Source organism: Neophocaena asiaeorientalis, unplaced genomic scaffold (assembly GCF_003031525.2).
Source record: "Neophocaena asiaeorientalis asiaeorientalis breed wild unplaced genomic scaffold, Neophocaena_asiaeorientalis_V1.1 scaffold196, whole genome shotgun sequence".
Taxonomy (NCBI): domain Eukaryota; kingdom Metazoa; phylum Chordata; class Mammalia; order Artiodactyla; family Phocoenidae; genus Neophocaena; species Neophocaena asiaeorientalis.
The window spans coordinates 4,065,168-4,084,041 of NW_020173929.1; the positions used below are offsets into that span (position 1 = coordinate 4,065,168).

Genomic DNA, 18,874 nt, shown 5'->3' on the forward strand with positions numbered 1-18,874 from the left:
ATGGAGTTAAAGTATTCTACTAAAGTCCTTGTATTGTCCAGGAAGTAGCAAAAGCATTAATTTGTATTAAACTGTTTTAAGTCAAGAATGTATGGTATAATTTCTAGGGAAACCACTTAAAAAAGATAAAAGAATGTAATATCTAAAAAGATAATAGAGGGTGGAAATGAAATGATTGAACGGGCTTGAGTAATTGGAAAGAAGTGGAACAAAGAGGAGAAAATTATAAGATGTAGATTTAAACTAAATATATAATTTTTTCAGTATTTGCACTACTGGACCAAATACTTCAATTAAAATTTAAAGATTGTTAGACTGAATTTTAAAAACTCAACTACGTGAAACACACCTTAAATATAAGGACACAGGAATGTTAACTGTAAAAAGATGGAACAAAATATAGCATACAACATTAAGAAAAACAAAGATGGTGTAGCTGTACATAACAAAGTAAATATTTCAAAAGAAATATTAGATGATGATAAAAGAGTCAGTACAGGGCTTCCCTGGTGGCGCAGTGGTTGAGAGTCCGCCTGCCGATGCAGGGGACATGGGTTCGTGCCCCGGTCCGGGAAGATCCCACATGCCGCGGAGCGGCTGGGCCCGTGAGCCATGGCCGCTGAGCCTGCGCGTCCGGAGCCTGTGCTCCGCAACGGGAGAGGCCACAACAGTGAGAGGCCCGCGTACCGCAAAAAAAAAAAAAAAAAAAAAAAGAGTCAGCACACCAGGATTGATTTAACTCTGTTTAGCATAACACTGCTAAATTTTTATGCATGTAATATATAGCCTCAAAGTATATGAAACAAAAGTTAACAGAACTGAAAGGAGAAATAGATAAGTCTATTTCTCAGTAGATGATAAAGTAGACCAAAAAATCAATAAATAGAACAACACAATTAATAATCTTAACCTACACTGAACACCATAGTCAACAACTGCAGCATATAAATTTTATTCAAGTGAACATGGAATATTTACCAAAATTAACAGTATACATGACCAAAGCAAATCCCTATGAATTTAAACGAATTTAAATCACACAAAGCATGTCCTTGGCCTACAATGCAATTGAATGAGAAGTAACAAAAAGATAACTACACAATTGGGAAAAAATTATGGAAAGCCTAAATGAATGGAGGGTTATGCCATCTTCATGGACTGGAAAGCACAATATTGTAAAGATGACAGTGTTCCCAAATTGATCTATAAATTCAGTGCAAGCCAAAGCAAAACCCCTGCTGTTTTGTGTGAGAGTATGTGTCTTTGGTGGGTATTGACAAGTTGATTTTGAAGTATATGGGAATGCAAAGTGCTAAGCATAGCCAAAACAATATTGAGGAAGAACAGACCTATAGGACTAACAGTATCGGGTATCAAGACCTATCATGTTATACAGAGTGTAGAATTATTGTAAAAAATATACAAATAGACAAAAACAATAGAATTTAGAGTCCAGAAATTGATACACATGTATATGGTCACTTAATTTATGATAAACTAGAAAAACATATTTGTTTAAAATAAATTGTTCTAAAGCAATTAGAAATCTTTCAGGAAGAAAAAAATAAATCTTGATCCTTACTTTACATTACACATCAGAAACAATTCTAGATGATTGCAATCTAAACTGAAACATAAAACAAAAATTTCTAAAAGTAGGAGAACCTCTTTGTGCCTCGGAGTAGTTAATATTTCTTTAGAAGGACATAAAAAGTGCTAAACATAAAGGATAACGGGCTATGTTAAAATGAAGAACTTTTATTTTTCTGAAAACATGATTGAAAGAGTGCCAAGGAAGTCCGCAGAGTGGGATAAGTTATGTCTAATACATAATTCAAAACGAGGACTTGTATTCAGAAGATATAAAGAACTCCTACAAATCAACAAGAAAGTAAACAAACATACAAGTCAGTCAATGGAAAAATAGCAAAGACTTAAATAGACACTTCACAAAAGAGATTAGCCAAATGGACAATAAGCCTATGAAAAAGTGCTCAAGTTTATTAGACATCAGAGAAATGCTAACCAAAACTCCAATGTGCATCACATCTACCAAAATGAGTAAAACTAAAAAGCTAGATGATACTAAGCACTGGCTAGGATATGGAGCAACTATAATCCTGTATATTGCTTACAGGACTGCAAACTGAAGGTATCTATGAAAGTTGAACATACGCAACCCTATAACTCAGCAAATTTTACTGCTGAGATATCCAACAGAAATGCATTCGTATGCTCCTCAAAAGACATGTGAAGAACGTACTGTCATACTAGCCCACGTTCAGTGTCATACTGGAAACCACTCAAATGCCTGTCAATGTCAACACTGTAAATAAATGTTGTATATTCACATAACGGAATACTAAGCAGCAATGACAACAAACAAATGACAATCACGTTCAGTAACATGAATAAATCTCACAAACAGAATGTTGAGCCAAAGACAGAGAAAAGGACATAGCACATCATTCTATTTATATAAAGTGTATAAAACAGACTTTATTGTGTTCAGAGTTAGATGGTGGTTACCATAATGAGTGGATAGTGGTTGGAAGTGGGCATGACGAGGCTTCTGAGGTGCTGGTTACCAAGGATGTTCAATTTGTGAAAATACACCAAGTTGTACACTCATGATTTGTATACTTTTCTCTATGTATATTATATTGTAATAAAAGGGTACCAAAACTCAATTCCTGGTGGACTGATAAATATGACTACTTTAACAACGTCTTGGATAACATAATCCCACTGAAGGGGGAGAAGAAGAAAAGAACTAACTTAAGTTACTTTGGAAAACAGGATGATGATTATATTCTGTAAAGCTAAAGATAAAAAGAACTGTGTAGAAATACTGTACTCTAGTGTTCCTCATAAAGGGCATGGGTTAGGAATTCTGAAACTAATTTATGCGTGTATGACATTTGAACAAATAAGTGAATACATTGTAGGTCACGACAGCTGGGTTTTTCACTATCAGAGAAAGAAGATAAAAATTAGAGAAATGGGAAGAGTCAAATGAGCCCTGTGGTGTTGGATAGAATCTATAGTATCAGCATGAATTCATAGCTTTTAATATACACACACACACACACATATACATAGATGTGTGTGTGTGTGATGTATCCCTATCTACATATACTTCTTATTCCCTTCTGTTGAAAGGGCCTAGAAGCAATGACACCCCAGTAGCAATGAGCACACCTAGTGCCAAGATCTTGGTTCTAAATACCAACCTATAATTCAAGGAACCAGGGATCCTTGGAAAAATGATTGAGTCTAGGGTTTGGACAGGGAAAATACAAGGTGAGCATGGAGCATCATATGGAACCAGAAAGGAAGGAACTGCAAAGGGAGAAAAAAAAAAAAGGTGGGTGACGTTGAAAAGGCACAAGAGCCAGGACTTCCCTGGTGGCTCAGTGATTAAGAATCCGCCTGCCAATGCAGGCAACACGGGTTCAATCCCTGGTCCAGGAAGATCCCACATGCCACAGAGCAACTAAGCCTGTGTGCCACAACTACTGAGCCTGTGCTCTAGAACCCGTAAGCCACAACTAATGAGACCACGTGCCACAACTACTGAAGCCCACGCACGTAGAGCTTGTGCTCTGCAACAAGAGAAGCCACTGCAGTGAGAAGCCTGCGCACCGCAATGAAGAATATCCCCCGCTCGCTGCAACTAGAGAAAGCCGGCGCGCAGCAACACAACTCAGCCAAAAATTAATTAATTAATTAATTAAAAAAAAAAGAAAAGGTACAAGAGCACAAAATCTGGGGCAATTTGAGGAACAAAATAAATATGAAAAAAAGGACTATAACCCAAAGAATAAAATAAGTATCTATGAATCCATATTAATACAATTGAATAAATAAACGGGAGCAAAAGGACAGCCCTTCCCCACAGCAGAACTTCCAATTTATAAATTTGGAAGGAATTATAGAAGTAGAAAATTACTACCAGGCAAACAACATAGTAATAATTATTGCAGGCAAGAATCATCAAGGGATGCTAAAATTAGTGGGTGAAAGTCTAATGAGAAACAGGGTGTTTGCATAGTCTCAAAGTATCTCCCCAGGGGATACTTATTATTGACAAAGGGAAAAACAGTAACTTTACTTTGGAGAATCCTGGCACACACCACCTTAATCAATTGATCAAAGTCAACCTGGACATAATAAGATATATTACTCTATGTGCCTTCTGATCTGATGCACTGAGAAGCACAACATCACATCCATGGTATCCTTGCCCACCCCCCCTGCCCAATGCATAATCTCAACTAATGCAAAAAATTGACAATATCGAGTGCTGCCAAGGATGTGGAGAAACAAGCATTCTTATGTATCACTGGTGGTAATGCAAACTGGCACAGCCACTTTGAAAACCTGTCTGGCAATTACTTACTCATACAGTTAAACATACTCTTACCATATGACCCAGTAGTTCCATGCCTAGTATTCATCTGAGAGAAATTAAAGCTTGTGCTCACACAAAGACTTATACACAAATTTTTATGGTGGCTTTGTTAGTAATAGCTAGAACTGGAAACAACTCAAATGTCCACCAACTGGTGACTAGATAAACAAATTGTGGTACATCCACACAATGGAATACTACTCAGCAATGAAAAGGAGCAAACTACTGATATACCAACATGAATGTATCTCAGATACATTATGCTAAGTGAAGAAAGGCCGACTCTAAAGGCTCCATGTTGTATGATGCTATTTATATGGCATTCTGAAAAAACAAACCTACAGGGATTAAAAACAAATAGGTAGTTGTCAGGGGTTGGGATTGGGGAGAATAAGCTGACTACAAAGGCACATGAGGGAATTTTAGGGGGTTGATGACACTGTTTTATATGTTGATCGTGGTAGTGGTTTCATGACTAAATATTTATCAAAATTCAAAACTGAATGCTAAATAGGGTGGCAAAAAAGAAAATAAACAAAAACTTCTTAAAGATATCATGTTTATAGTTACTAATGCTTAAAATAGTGTTGATAATCATAAGAAAACATCAGACAAACCCAATTGGGGGACATTCTACAAAATTACTCTTCAGAAGTGTCAAGGTGATAAAAGACAAAGAAAGACTGAGGAATTGCCACAGCTTGGAAGAGACCAAGGAGACATGTCAATTTAAGGCAATGTGGGAATCCTGGATTGGATCCTGAACTGTAAAAAGGATAGTAGTGGACCATTAGCAAAATGAGATTAAGGTCTCTGGATTAGTTAATAGTATTGTGACAATATTAATTTTCTGGCTTCAATAATTGCACTATCATTATGTAATGTGGAGTATGTTACTCTTAGGGAAAGCTGGATGAGGGGTACACAGGAACTCTATTATTTTTACAAGTCCAAAGTTTTTGTAAGTTTAACATTATTTCAAATTAAAAAGTTTAAAACCATTCATAATTTCTATTTATCAAAAGATTCCATGAGACTGTAAAAAGGCAATCTACAGAATGGGAGAATGTATTTACAATATACATATCCAACAAAGAATTCATTTCTATAATAAAGAAGTCTTACAAATTAATAACAAAAATATATATTATATATATCACATTAGAAAAAGGACAAAAATTGTGCAAGGTTACTTCATAGAAGAGAATATCTGACTTGGCCAATAAAGATAAAAGTTGTGTAATTTCATTAGTCATCATGAATATGCAAAATAAAACCACAATGAGATGCCGCTACACACTTAATAGAATTGCTATAATTAAAAGGCCAATAATTCCAAGTGCAGGCAAGGATTTGAATTAATACTGGATTTTCACATCCCTTTGATGGGAGTGTAAATTGGGACAGTCCACCAAAGGTAAAGATATTTGTGCTTTGTCCCCCAGCAATTCTGCCCCTCAGTATACAGAGCTAAAACGATATGTGTATATATTCATCCAAAGACATCCACAAAAATGTGATAACAGTACTATTTGTAATAGCTCCAAAGAGATGCAAACCGAACGTCCATCAACAGAAATTGCATCGTATTCACACAATGGAATAGTATGCAGCAGTAAAAATGGAGAAATCACCACTACACATGATAACATAATTGAATCATACAAACATAATATTGAGCAAAAAGAGGGAAAATTCCTCTGTGATGACAGACACCAGCACAGTTGTTACCTTTGGGGAGAGTCAGGCGGTGATAGAGTGGGGAGGTGATGACTGGGTGGGCCTGAGGGGATAATGGTTACATCTGTGTGTTCACTTCATGAAAATACATTGAGCCGTACCCTTATCCGCATATGTTACCCTTACAAAATATTTAATTCTTAAAACCTTTTGGAAAGAAAATAATAAAGGAAAAATAGAAATGTTTTCATAAAACTATTTAAAAGTCCCTTTGTTTTGAAGAAAACACAATTGTTCTGGGTAAAGCACTTCTCTGTATGGGTGAAGAAAACACCTGGGATAGACCTTTTAAATGTAGGTGTGATGTAAAATCTGAGACTTCTCTATGCTGAAACAGTCGCAGCAATGTAAAGAAATGCCAAAAGCAAGCAGACAGAAAATTAGAGAAGAAACTAACCATACAAATCTGGAGAACCAAAAACAAACAAAAAAATTAGTTTCTAAGAAATTAGAGAAGTGAAAATACATGTTTTATATGCTAATCAAACCACTCTGCCATGGTGATTTTGGGAATCAGCCTTCTCAGAGTGAAAGCCATGGGTTACCACGTAGGGCAAGGATAAAGAAAGAAAAAGGTACATTGCATAATGAAAGGGCATCAGAATGAAAAGAAAATAATTTCCTTGGACATGAAATGCAATCAAGTCAAGACCCATATTTTATCTCTGCTGGAGGCAGTCTTATTTGTTAGTAAAGTGCTGGGATAATCAACCATTGTTCTCCCTGACAAGACCGTCAAAACAAATACAAGCTTCTTAGCTCAGTGCTAAAAATGTCTGAGCCTTCAGAGAACAGCTGGGCAGAAAGCAATCTTGTTCAATTTCAGCACATTTTCCCCTAGTATTAGGCTGTCCGAATGCAACCCACATCAAAGCATCCCAGACATCCGCTGCAGGGATAGACCTGTCATGTGAACACGGCCTATCAAACTTGAGCAAGCAGAATGCACAATGAAACCACTTTAAACTTGTCCAACTCCACATCTACAGGAGCAAAGACTTTGAAGCATAAAAAAGCTACTCTAAACAAATAATTTCTTTGAGTTGCTTTTTATAAATATAAAAAAATAATGGTCTGCCTGCAAAATGCTGTGTCTTGGTAAGGCTCTGGGAGTGTTAGAAATGATTCATGATCTCTTGGCTATCTATTTCAATATTGCCTAAGGGACACCTTCTTCTAAGCATTTTCGAATTATTCTCCAGCTGTTGTCAGCTTTTATTAAAGTATGTCTTATTTGTGGCTTTGTGATTTCTATTAATTAGGAAGTGCATCAATTAGGATGTTTGGGATTGCAAGTAACAAAAAATTAAAAATAACTGATTTAAACAATACTTCTTTTATCAAGTAACAACAATCTAGGGTATAATGTACAACATGGTGACTACAGTTAATAATAGTGAACTGCATATTTGACAGTAGGTAAGAGAGTAGATCTTAAAAGCTCTCATCAAAAGCAAACAATTTTAAACTATGGTGACAGATTTTAACTACACTCACTGTGGTGTCATTTTACAATATAAACAAACAACAAATCATTACGTTGCATACCTGAAACTAATATAATATGTTAATTTACTTCCATTTTTAAAATAAATAAATAAATAAAATAAAACAGAATGCCAGAGGTAAAACAGTCCCAGGTGGGTTAACTTATTTGCTCAAATGGGTCATCAAAGGCCCAAGTTCTTTCCGTATTTCTGCTCTCTTGTCTTCATGCTAGTTCCCCTTATGGTCATAAGATGGCTGCCACAGTTCCAGGCCTCACATCCAGACACTGAAGTGTTAGATGGATAGGAAGTGTTCCTGTGAGTCTCTTTTTATCAGTGAGAAAAATATCTTTGCAGAAGGCCTCTCAGAAGATCCATCATCATGTTTTATTGGTCGCAGTTGTGTCATATGCCCACGTCTAAGCCAAAAGGGATCACAATGCAACCATTAGACTAATTTACTTCTAAACACAGGGATAGGGCAAGCTTTCTATGACTGATATGAGGGAGGAATGGACACCCAAATATATGTGGGATCCTGCCAGTTAAGCAGAAAGGGGAACAGGCTGTTAGGTGGGCAACCATCTGTGTCTGCAACAATTGGGATGCAGAGCAAAATATGTTTAACTAAGTTGAATTTTTGGCTTAACCGTGGTATGTGCAGAAAACCTTTTAGATTGTGACCTTGGTTATTGAAAATTATTCTGAAATATTAATCCCCTTTTTTCTCTACTATGTAAAGTGGGATGACATCTTTGGTGCCTCTACATGGTGACACTCCTCTTCTCCTGCCCTCTGAGACCTCCTCCTTTATCCCCATCCTCAGGAGGGCAGGAGTAAACCTCAGCATCCACGTCTGTACAATGGGCTGTTGCCTCCTTGGTCATAGATGATTGGAGCTGAAGTGTGTACAGTGGACACCAGCTGGACCAATCAGCTTCTCTTCCCTGGGAATCTGGAATGGGGGCACCATCTGATTGCATCAGTATCTTCAAATGGTTGGGCCTGTAACACAAAATTTCCAGAATTGTCGGGCAGCTGTCTGTGTGTCATTCGGGATGTGAAAAGCTGATGTTTGGGACGGTAAAAATGAAATAGATATACAGAGAGACATAGACACACATTTTGGCTCTGTAAGTCCCCTTGAAATCCACCCCCCGCAACACACACCCAAATCCAGATCCAAGCTAGCTTGAAGTAGCTTACATTCCTTGCAGCTGAAGAGTCCTAACCCATACATGAGAGCACAGCGTCCTTTTCCAGGGTGACTGAGGATTCTGTGGCCTTTTAGGGTCATCATTAAGGACTTCAGTTCTCATTAGTCAGAGTTCTGTGTGCAGAAAACAGAAGAAAATGAGTCATACCTGTCATAAGTTCACCCCAGAAGTTGCTACAAAAGTTTCCTTTGTTTGAAGTCCATCCTAACTATTGGTTCAGTTTCTAAAGCTTTAATTCTTTTCCCTAAGGAAGTATTCAAACAAAACACTTCGCAGGAAGGACGACAGTCAAGTGCAAGTGGTGCATGCAGTGCTGTGGGCCGGAGAGGCAGGTAATGGGACTCACACATACTGAGCTCCAGCAGTCTGCTCTCCACACATTGTTTACTCCATCCTCACCACATACTCTGCCGCAATCACTGTAAAGCCATTCTACAAATGAGGAAACAGAGGTTCAGAGAAGCTGATTGATTTTGCTAAGGGGAGGAAGATTTTAAACCCTGATGTGAGGAGAACCACAGCTAATGATGTTTTCACTATCTCACGCTGTCATACAGGAGAAAAAAAAAATGTGCCTTGATTGGATGTCCCATTAGGTAATTCTGATTAATGGACTTTTGACTCTGGTTATTATGAATATTTACCATCCTAATATCAAATCATTTGTATATTCCAGGAAAGAGACACAGGGAGGATGACCGCCTAGCACCAGGTCTATTAAGATATTTCTGCATTTTTCTAAATTAATCATTCCCACATCTGGGAGAAACAGAGGACAAGAATTTTTAGCACCTTATTTATAAAGGCGGAAAACCCAAAAGCCAGAGAAGGTAAGTGACAGGTGCAGGAGCCTTACCTGGACCTAGAAAGACTTTGTAACCATGTGGCTCTGACTATCACAGTAGGTGTACATTCTTAAGCTGTTGATTTTTCTTGACTAATTAAAGCTGATTGGAGTTTTAGGGCTGGGCTTTGTTTTTGTTTTCCCCTATCTTTCACATACTGGAACTCACAGGCTGTCTTGCTGCTGCCAATTAGCAATAATGTTGGAGAAGAGTTAGTCCCCCCTGTTCCCAGCTTGTATGGGAAGCTGTCAGAACGAGATTAGGGAGAATCAGGCAAAACTGTACATTTCAGTGTGGCTTGTTCCTAGCAAGACAATCATGCAGATGTTTAGATCAAACCTTCCAGTCTCAAAATTGTCACGGACACATAAAGCTGCCCATCTGGAATATGCTGCAGATCGGAACCAAATATTTATCCTCTCCTGCTGCTGTTCTGTAGGCCAGTTAACTTTCCTCAACCTAGTGACTGTTTTCTTCGTTTTATTCAGATTTAAAAAACAAAGCAGCTGACTTGGTTTTCTTCATTATGGAGAAATGTCACATGCTTATTTTGATGCATTCCAACATTACAGACATAAAAGGTAGAAAGGGAAGATTTGGATTGGAGTTTGTAATACTGTCGGTAGCTTTTCCTGTAAATCTTGCCAATGTCAAGAACATCTTGGGGAATGTAAACCACAGGAAAACTCCAGTTAGTCAAAATGTCCAGGGGATGGGAGATTCCAGGTTATCCCGGAGTTACCCAGAAAATCCTTTCCCCATCAACGCTTGATGTTGAAATCTTACTGAAAGGTGTGAGTTGCATTTCCTGCTCTAAGAAGCACAGCTCACTGTGAATGTGATTTAATGCTTCTCTGATAGTCGAGGGTCAGCCTGGACCTCAGGCTAAACATTCTGGACCCCAATTCCCATTGTCCACAAAACAAAACAGGAGATTGGGTAGAATTTGTACTTGACCCCAGGTCATGTTTTTGAAGTTCCTTGAATAAGCTTCTTCCAAGTATTTTGCTCCTTTTTCCTTGTAGAAGAAGAAAAAAAAAAGTCTGCAAAACTGGGGGCTTTGCCTATACAAATTCCAGTAAAATCAAGATTTTACCGGATTTAAATATTTTCATTTAGTCCTAATGGAAGATGCACTGAGGCCTCAGCCATCAGGAGTTGGGAGCCATCCTTCCCTTGGCCTCAGGCCCTGCACAGGTGGAACTGGAGGAGAAGCGAGTCCCTCCCTTAGCCCTTCCCCCACTATCAACCTCCCCACCCCCAATAGAGAACAGAACGTAGGGGATCTGTATTTGGTCGTTTCTTCCCACATCATTTGTCACTATCTAGACCAGGGTTTCTCAGCTTTGGCACTACTGACATCTTGGGCCATACAGTGCTTTGCTGTCTTGTGCACTGTAGGATGTTGAGCAGCATTTCTGGCCTCTACCCACTAGATGCCAATAGCATTCTCCCGACCGCACTGCCCCCAGTTGTGACAACCAAAAATGCCTTCAGACGTTGCCAAATGTTCCCCAAGGGGCAAAATGCCCCCCAGTTGAGAGCTACCAGTGTAGACAGAGGCATGATTATTCTTTTTTCCCCCCTCTTGTCAAGATTATGAGTTTTCTTGACCTTGGCAAGTAATTTTGTAACATATTTCCTGTGCTATTTTATGGAAGAATGCAAATAATTCTCTGATGAAAGTAATATTTTGATTTGAATTGTGTGAGGCAGGTCTCATTAAAACAACTGCAGGTTTGGCATTGTTTTTAGAAGGCAGTAGATTTGTTTTCTGAATCAGTTCTGATTTTGAGTTTTAAATACTGAATTTTCATACTTTCCTAAATTTCCTTTGAGGTCACTGTCATCACGGACACGAAGTCAGTGTCTTAGCCACAGTCTCTCGTGTGGTACTGTCATCCTCAATTTCATATTTGCATCCATCACAGAAATATTTTTACTACTGTTGCTGCTTCCTAATGCTTAAGAGATTTTCCATCCACTGTTTTTTTTTTTTTAATCCCTTATTCTGTCTCTCCAGTGGATTGAGTTACATTTAAATTAGATGTTCTTAAAGAACAGTCAGTAGATTTCAAAAAGAAATCTGCTAAATTGGTGCAATCCAGGGGTTAGTTTTATAGCCCTTATTTTAAGCCTACAGAGGTATTTATGCTATAGAAAGAGGGAGGGGTTAAATTGTTTTGGATAAGCAGATTTTCTGTATGTTTAATGCTGCCGTGAAAGTCTCTATACACAAATCTCTGTGCACACAGCTCAGCAGCACTTTCAGCCAGAACTTGAGAAGACAAATACAGGGTCAAAGGGTATGAATTTTTTAATAAATTTATTTATTTTTGGCTGAGTTGGGTCTTTGTTGCTGCGTGTGGGCTCTTCTCTAGCTGTATTGAGCGGGGGCTACTCTTCGTTGCGGTGCGCGGGCCTCCCACTGCAGTGGCCTCCCGCGTTGCGGAGCACGGGCTCTGGGCGTGCGGGCTTCAGCAGCTGTGGCTCACGGGCTCTAAGTAGCTGTGGCGCACAGGCTTAGTTGCTCCGCGGCATGTGGGATCTTCCCAGACCAGGGATCAAACCCGTGTCCCCCGCATGGGCAGGCGGATTCTTAACCACTGCACCACCAGGGAAGCCCAAAGGGTATGAATGTTTTAAGGCTCAATACATACTGCCAAATTACCTCCAGAAGGTAGTGCCCATTTTCAGTCTCTTTGTTGGCAATTCTCTTGAAGGGTTTCCATCTTGTTCTGTCAGCCTCCAGGCCCGTGAAGACATTTCCCGCGGGACATTCTTCAGCTATGTCAGTGGAATAAGATCCATCTCAAGATATCTGTCGACAGCCTCCCTGGGCCCATCTCAGACCATCTAATATATTTTGGGAAGATGCTGGTGCAGTTGCCAAAAACAAGCTTGCAATATTGAATCAGGTTTTCCAATCAGTGAGGTTGCAGAATTGGACTGTGTTAATGGTGTGTGACAATCTTATTCCAGTATCCAGAGACTCCTAGAAGGAATGTTTCCTTGTAAATTTAAGGGCAGCTGCAAGAGAGGGAATGTGGATTACCTTTCAAGTGAATTCTGTAGCGCTCACACCATCCCAACCATGTTGTAAACCTGGCAGCAAGACTTGATTGCCAAGCCTCAGCTTCAGGCAAGACTGGGGAGAAAAACACTACTTTGATTCAGGGCTGTAGTACTTAGAAAGGCACAGTGATGCCGTCTGACTCTCACACATGCAACTGGTACCCTGAGTGGGTTTGTATTCCATGCCACCAAAGACACATAAGTGTGATAACGTACGTGCCCCCAGGAGATAGAATCAGCTTTCTTACAGTGTATGAAATGGTCTGTAAATTGGAAAGCACTATACGTATACGAGTTTATTACATTTGTCATTGTATTGTTATGAGCTCTGAACTGACTCTGAGATGTGGAATTGAAAGCATCTAGAATCTATCCATTTTATTTTAGACACACAAAATTGTAAGTCCCTTCCCTAAACCCTCCTTGGCCACTTGAACTCTAAAGAATCATGGAGTGCAAATCAGCCTTAGTTTCAAGAGGCTGGTATAAATTTCAAGCGTTCAGATGGCCAGAGTTGCCTCTGCCCTCAAATGGATGATGTGTTCTCTTTTCTCTGTACCACTGGCTGAGTCACTTTTTGAAGTGTCACAAAGTCCCCAGATATCCAGTCTGTTCCTCAGCTCCCTGGACCATATTGTCCCCTTGGCATCTAGTATGAATGAAACAAACCACCAAAGCCAGAGCAGATAGAAACCACAAGGAACACATAAGAGACAGAGCCCGGGGCCCACCACCTTGCCAATGAGGCAGACTGGAAAGGCAGGCCTGACCTGAATGGTTTCTCACTATAAGTACCTTTAATAAGAATGGGCTGTACTCAGCCACCCTCAGACAATCTCAAAGCATCTTATCTGTTTCTCCTGTATGTGGCTTGTCAAGGATAAGAATGGCCTGATTTCTTTCTGTCATTACAAGGCAACCAAAATGGGGATTAAAACAGCTAAGATTTTTAAAGTACTTTTACCTGTTATTTCATATGGTCGTTCCAATAATTCTACAAGCCAGAACTTTTTATGTCTTTCAGAGAAAATGAAACTGAAGCCCAGAGAGGTTGTGTCTCACCTGAAGCTACACAGGAAAGAAGTGGCAAAGCGAGGACATGAACCCCAAACTGCCTGACTTTAAGGTCTCTGTTCCCTCCATTATCGCATAGTGGAGTCCTGGGTTGGGATATTCTTTCTGGTTTGGCTTCTGAGATAACCTCGTCCCAGCAGATCCACAATCTTCCATCTCTGCCTCAGAGCTGCTATTGAGCTGTTGAGGGAAAGGAAGTGGGTAGAAGGTGAGAGATCCAGTCAAAACGAAAACTTAAGAAAATTACTTAAGTGAAAAATTACTATTACAAGGCATGATATAAATTTGCTTATAACTTTGTGCAATTTTTGTGTTAATTTTTCTATGTAAATGAACCCATTCTAATCTACATCAACATACATACTTTACCTGTGTCTTCCTACAAATTTTTGTTTAGTCTCACACTCCTAGTACCTGGGAGCCCTGGCCATCTGTGTTACACCTAGAACTTAGAATTGCCTTTCATTTTCCTTCAGTCCTGAATCGGTGTGGAATTCAGGGACAGTGCAGATAAGAGTGTATGATTGTGGCAGACACAGGCTGCCCAGTTAGGGTCCCATTTCCAAGTCCTCTCTGCCTTGAGCTGGGCTCAAGAGACTGGGAGGCAGTGAAGAAGCAGGGGTGTTCCTTCTAGCTCCCTCTTTTCCCTTCCACCTGGATGCAGAGAACTTTGGGGCTGAAGGGCAGTGATTCTCAAACTTGATCATACATCAGGATCAACTGGAAGGCTGTTAAAACACAGGCTGCTGGGCCCCATCCTTAGAGTTCTTATTTAGCAGACCTGGTTGGGATCTGAGAATACGCAAGTCTTATAAGTCCCAAATGTTGCTGATGCTGCCAGTCTGGGGACCATGCACTGGAAACCACTGCCCTAGAGCAACGCCCTAGTGCAATCCTGATTGCACTTTATACTCCTCTGAGAGGTATTTTAAACATTTTGATGCCCAAGCTGCTATTTAAACCAATAAAATCAGAGTCTTCTGGGGTGGGGGACGCATGTATCAGCATTTTTGAAGCTCATCAGGTAATTAAAAAGTGCAGTGAAAAGTTGAAAACTATTGCCTTAAAGTGGAGCCTTACGATGGAAAGAACATGGGTTCTTAAATCACTAAGTATAGGAAAGCAGTCTGTCAGTGAGAAGTATCCACTTTAGATTGTTATATGAACAAGAAATAAACTTTTATTATGTTAGGCCACTGAAATTCTGGAGATGATTTGCTATTGTAGCCAGCATTATCCTAACTAATACAATAATGGTAACTATTAAGAACAAGTTTTCAGAAATTCTCTTTTTACCTCTTGCCTTCTTCTCCTCTGATAAGGAAAGTATCTATCTGATTGCTTCCAAGACACTTATTGGCTGACATTTTCTAAAGGTGACATTTCAGTGGGAATAAGGTTCTAGCACATGTAACATAGTAGTCTCTTTTTCTCACTCTTCCTTGCAGCCAGGATGGCAGGGCAGCCCTACATTCCCCTCTCCCCACCCCTCTACTTTCTCTCTGCTTGGATACACATTCATCCTTCCACCTGGGAGCAGATTCAGAGTTCTTGACTCGGCCTGACAGGTGTTAAAGTAGCCAGGTGAAGCCCAAGATCGAGTCGCTCATGCTAAGCCCCACATCAGCGAACCAAAACTTAACTGAGTTTCGAGGCTCCATTCTCCCAGAATAGGAAGACTGAGGTCAACCAATCAGGGCTTTCCCGCTCAACAGAAGTTACCTGACACAAGTTACCTTCTCCGAGGCTTCCTTTTGCTCCATGTAAGGAAAGCAACCCTGCTTTAACCAATCAGTAAATGCCCAGTATAACCTCCTTGCCCCTGCTCACTTTGGTCTATAAAAAATCTCTCGCCTGGTATAATGCATTGGAGCACCTTTCCAGCTGCTAGACTGGATGCTGACCAATTCCCAAATGACTGACTAAAGCCAATAAGATCTTTAAAATTTACTCAGTTGAATTTTGTTGACATAGGAATTGGGCAGAAACTGGGCAAATATTCTGGGCAAAGGTGACACAATGCTCTTTTCCTTCTCTGACGTTATGTCAAAAACCGAAAATCAAAACCAAACCAAACCACAACGACAAAACACCTGATTCAACACATGTCAACAAGTGCCAGAGACTATCCAAACTGAGAATATCTGAGAATTGGGATTGAACAATGAGGAGAAAGAACATGGGTTCCATCCTCCCTTCCTGACTTTGCACTAGGGCTTGGGACCAAAGCTCTCTGTAAAAATAAAGTGCTGCTAATTGCCTGCATGGGGCGCTGCAGAGAATGGGGTCGGTAGCCAAGACAGGATCCAGGTGATTCTGGGTCCCCCTGGCCAAACGTCTTTGTATACCATCCCTGAGCTAAATAGATGGTGTAAATGAGATGGTAACATAAACCCTTAAAAGGCATGGTGACCAACGAAACGACATGGATGACTTTTTGAGAATTCAACCCATATCTGCCTTCACTTTAAAGCACTTAAATCACTTGAATAATAAACTGGACAGATTTTTTGCCCATAGAAACATCAAGTGTTACATGGAAAGGAATGGAAAGGTTAATGGCTCTACAAACATATTTTGCAGCTTCTGCCTTCTCATGATAAATGTGAAGGGACAAATACCCTCAGGTGAGAATTTCTTTCCCGGCTGAAGGGCTGTGATCTGCCCCCACTCCCCGCCTCGCAGCTCTCATTCTTGGCGCCTCCTCTCAACTTCCCCTAGTGGGAGAGAGACAACTCTTTCAGCTGCAACCAACAAAATCCAGCCCGACACAGTAGGAGCCCAAATAAAATTCACTGAATCACGTAATCGAGAGGCTGGAAACAGGACTTGCTTCAGAGATAGACTGATTCCGGGGCTCCAGCACTGTCCTCAAGGTCCAGCGTCTCATTCTTTTCCCGACTTGATAGTATTTCCAGACATGCGCTCGCTACAGCGAGGAAGATGCTTACCAGGTGTTCAATCTCACACCTCTCATTCAAGTCCAGCGAGGATAGACCGAGAATCTCCTTCCCAGAATTCCCAGGGAAAGTCTCGTTGCCTCTCTAATTGGCGCTAATTAAGTCATATTATCAATGAGCCAATCATTGGCAGCCAAGGAAATACAATGCTCTGATTGGCTTAGGCCTAAATCACATGCTCTATTCCTGACCCCTGGGTCTAATCCTTCTAGAATCACTTGACTGAAAAGGGAAGGGGCTGGTGAAGTTGTCAAAAGAAGGAGTGGATTCTGAGTGTCCAGAAAGCCACAGATGCCCGCCACCGGTGCCCCTAACTTCCCAAGTCAGCTCCAGAAAATTCTTTAACTGTTTCCTCCAAGAGGAGCTCGGCAGGCACGTCTAACTTCTTATACAGCTTTTCCAACTAGTGGCGATAAAAGGGGCTGATAGAAAGGGGAAGTTGGAGACAAGAATAAGCCTAAAAAGGGAGCGGAACCCTGGGGCAAAGATCTCCTGGGAAGTAAAAGGCTGCTGGAATGAGGGCTGTGTTGCCTGATCTGATTGTCATTACCCGGGCAAAGTAGCCCGCGGCACAGACACTGGATACTAAGTGTTGGAGATATTCTCTTTCCGAGGAGACTCACCAGGCGGGTGCTTCTTCCCCTGTTAGCTCCCGGCCACTTCTCTTTCTCCACTCTCTTGACACACACATAGATCCTTTTATGACGCTCCATGGAAACCAGAGATGGAATAAATCAAAAGTGGTCAGAGGAACCATTGTTCTCCCTTGTAAAATAACTGAACCCTTGTTAATTTGTTGCCAGCCTTACATTTCTCCCGAGAGCTCGCCATTGGATGGAGGCTGTAAACAGGAAACTTGAAACCCTCAGTCATCCTTTGTATTACTTATTGTTTGTGGGCAGCTGCAAGGGATTCGCCATCACAGAGCTTGTGAGTCCTAGTGGGGAGATGAGCCGTATATATTTCTAAGACAGAATACCCGGAGGAGAAACTTCATTTCTTCAAAAACAAAGTAGAAATGCGGCTCAGGGATGAGGAAAGGAGCATTTTTTAACAGGTGACGGGTTTGCCAGAATGGTAAAGTAACTCTTGGATTTACTTGGTGTACAATCAGCAGCCCCCCACACTGTGGCCGGAAGAAAATATAAAAATTCCTTCTTTTCCTGCGGTACAGCTGAAGATGGACTACAGCTATTGAGAATACTGAAGTGTTGGGGTAATAGAAGGACAAGGCAGAACTACTCCTGTCCATGCTGAAGAGAACCCTTATTGCAAAGATGGTGCCTAGTGAGGGTTAGGAACTAGGGTCCTGGTGCCAGACTGTCTGGGTATGAATCATAGCTCTCATACTTACTAGCTATGGGACTTTGGAGAAATCACTTAGCCCTTTTCTGCCTCAATTTCCTCATCTGTAACATGGGAATAATAATAGTATCTACCACATTGGGTTATTGTGACTATTAAGTAAGTTATTATATGTAAAATACTTAGGAAAAAGACCAGCTCAGTGTAAGTATTTGTATGTATTAGCTGTCGTTATGACTAACCACAGAAATAAACGTGGCAGCTTAACAGAACATTAATTTATTATTGTCTTTTCTATATTTCTTTATGCAGGGCACAGGGCAACCTCTGTGTGGCAGCCAAGGGCTGACCTCAGCACGAGGGCAATTCCTTATTAAGTCTGCATTTCTTTGGGAGTCTGGGCGCCGTTGTCAGAGTGGGCGCCTGTGTGTCCAGCCTCAGGCCGGTCTAAGAACCCAGTATCCTCGCCTCATTCTCTGTACTTGGATCTGACTCTTACCAGGATGATTAACGACTGAACTTTCTCTGAAACTCTTCCCACAGAGGTATGAGCTCAACCTTTAACCTCAGAAGTTTCTTCGTGGCCGAACACAATGGTCAAATATCAGTATAGTTCTCAAATTCTGGAACTTTTCAGTGTAGATCCCCAAATCTGAGTTATTTTCCCTCCTCTGGAATGTAAACCCCGTGAGACTGGGGACTTGACGGTGTTTGTTCACCAGTGCATCTCTGTCTAGAATCAGGTCGGCACTGGATT

General features: G+C 40.6%; 1 long non-coding RNA gene across 1 annotated transcript; it reads right to left on the reverse strand.

The window, feature by feature from the left end:
* Positions 1-12,267: 12,267 nt before the first annotated feature.
* On the reverse strand, positions 12,268-17,605 carry LOC112404535 (uncharacterized). Its single transcript, XR_003004115.1, has 3 exons — positions 17,436-17,605; positions 13,841-14,032; positions 12,268-12,733 (listed from the first exon to the last, which is right to left on the reverse strand). It is a non-coding gene; the product is annotated as an uncharacterized LOC112404535 (long non-coding RNA).
* Positions 17,606-18,874: the final 1,269 nt, after the last annotated feature.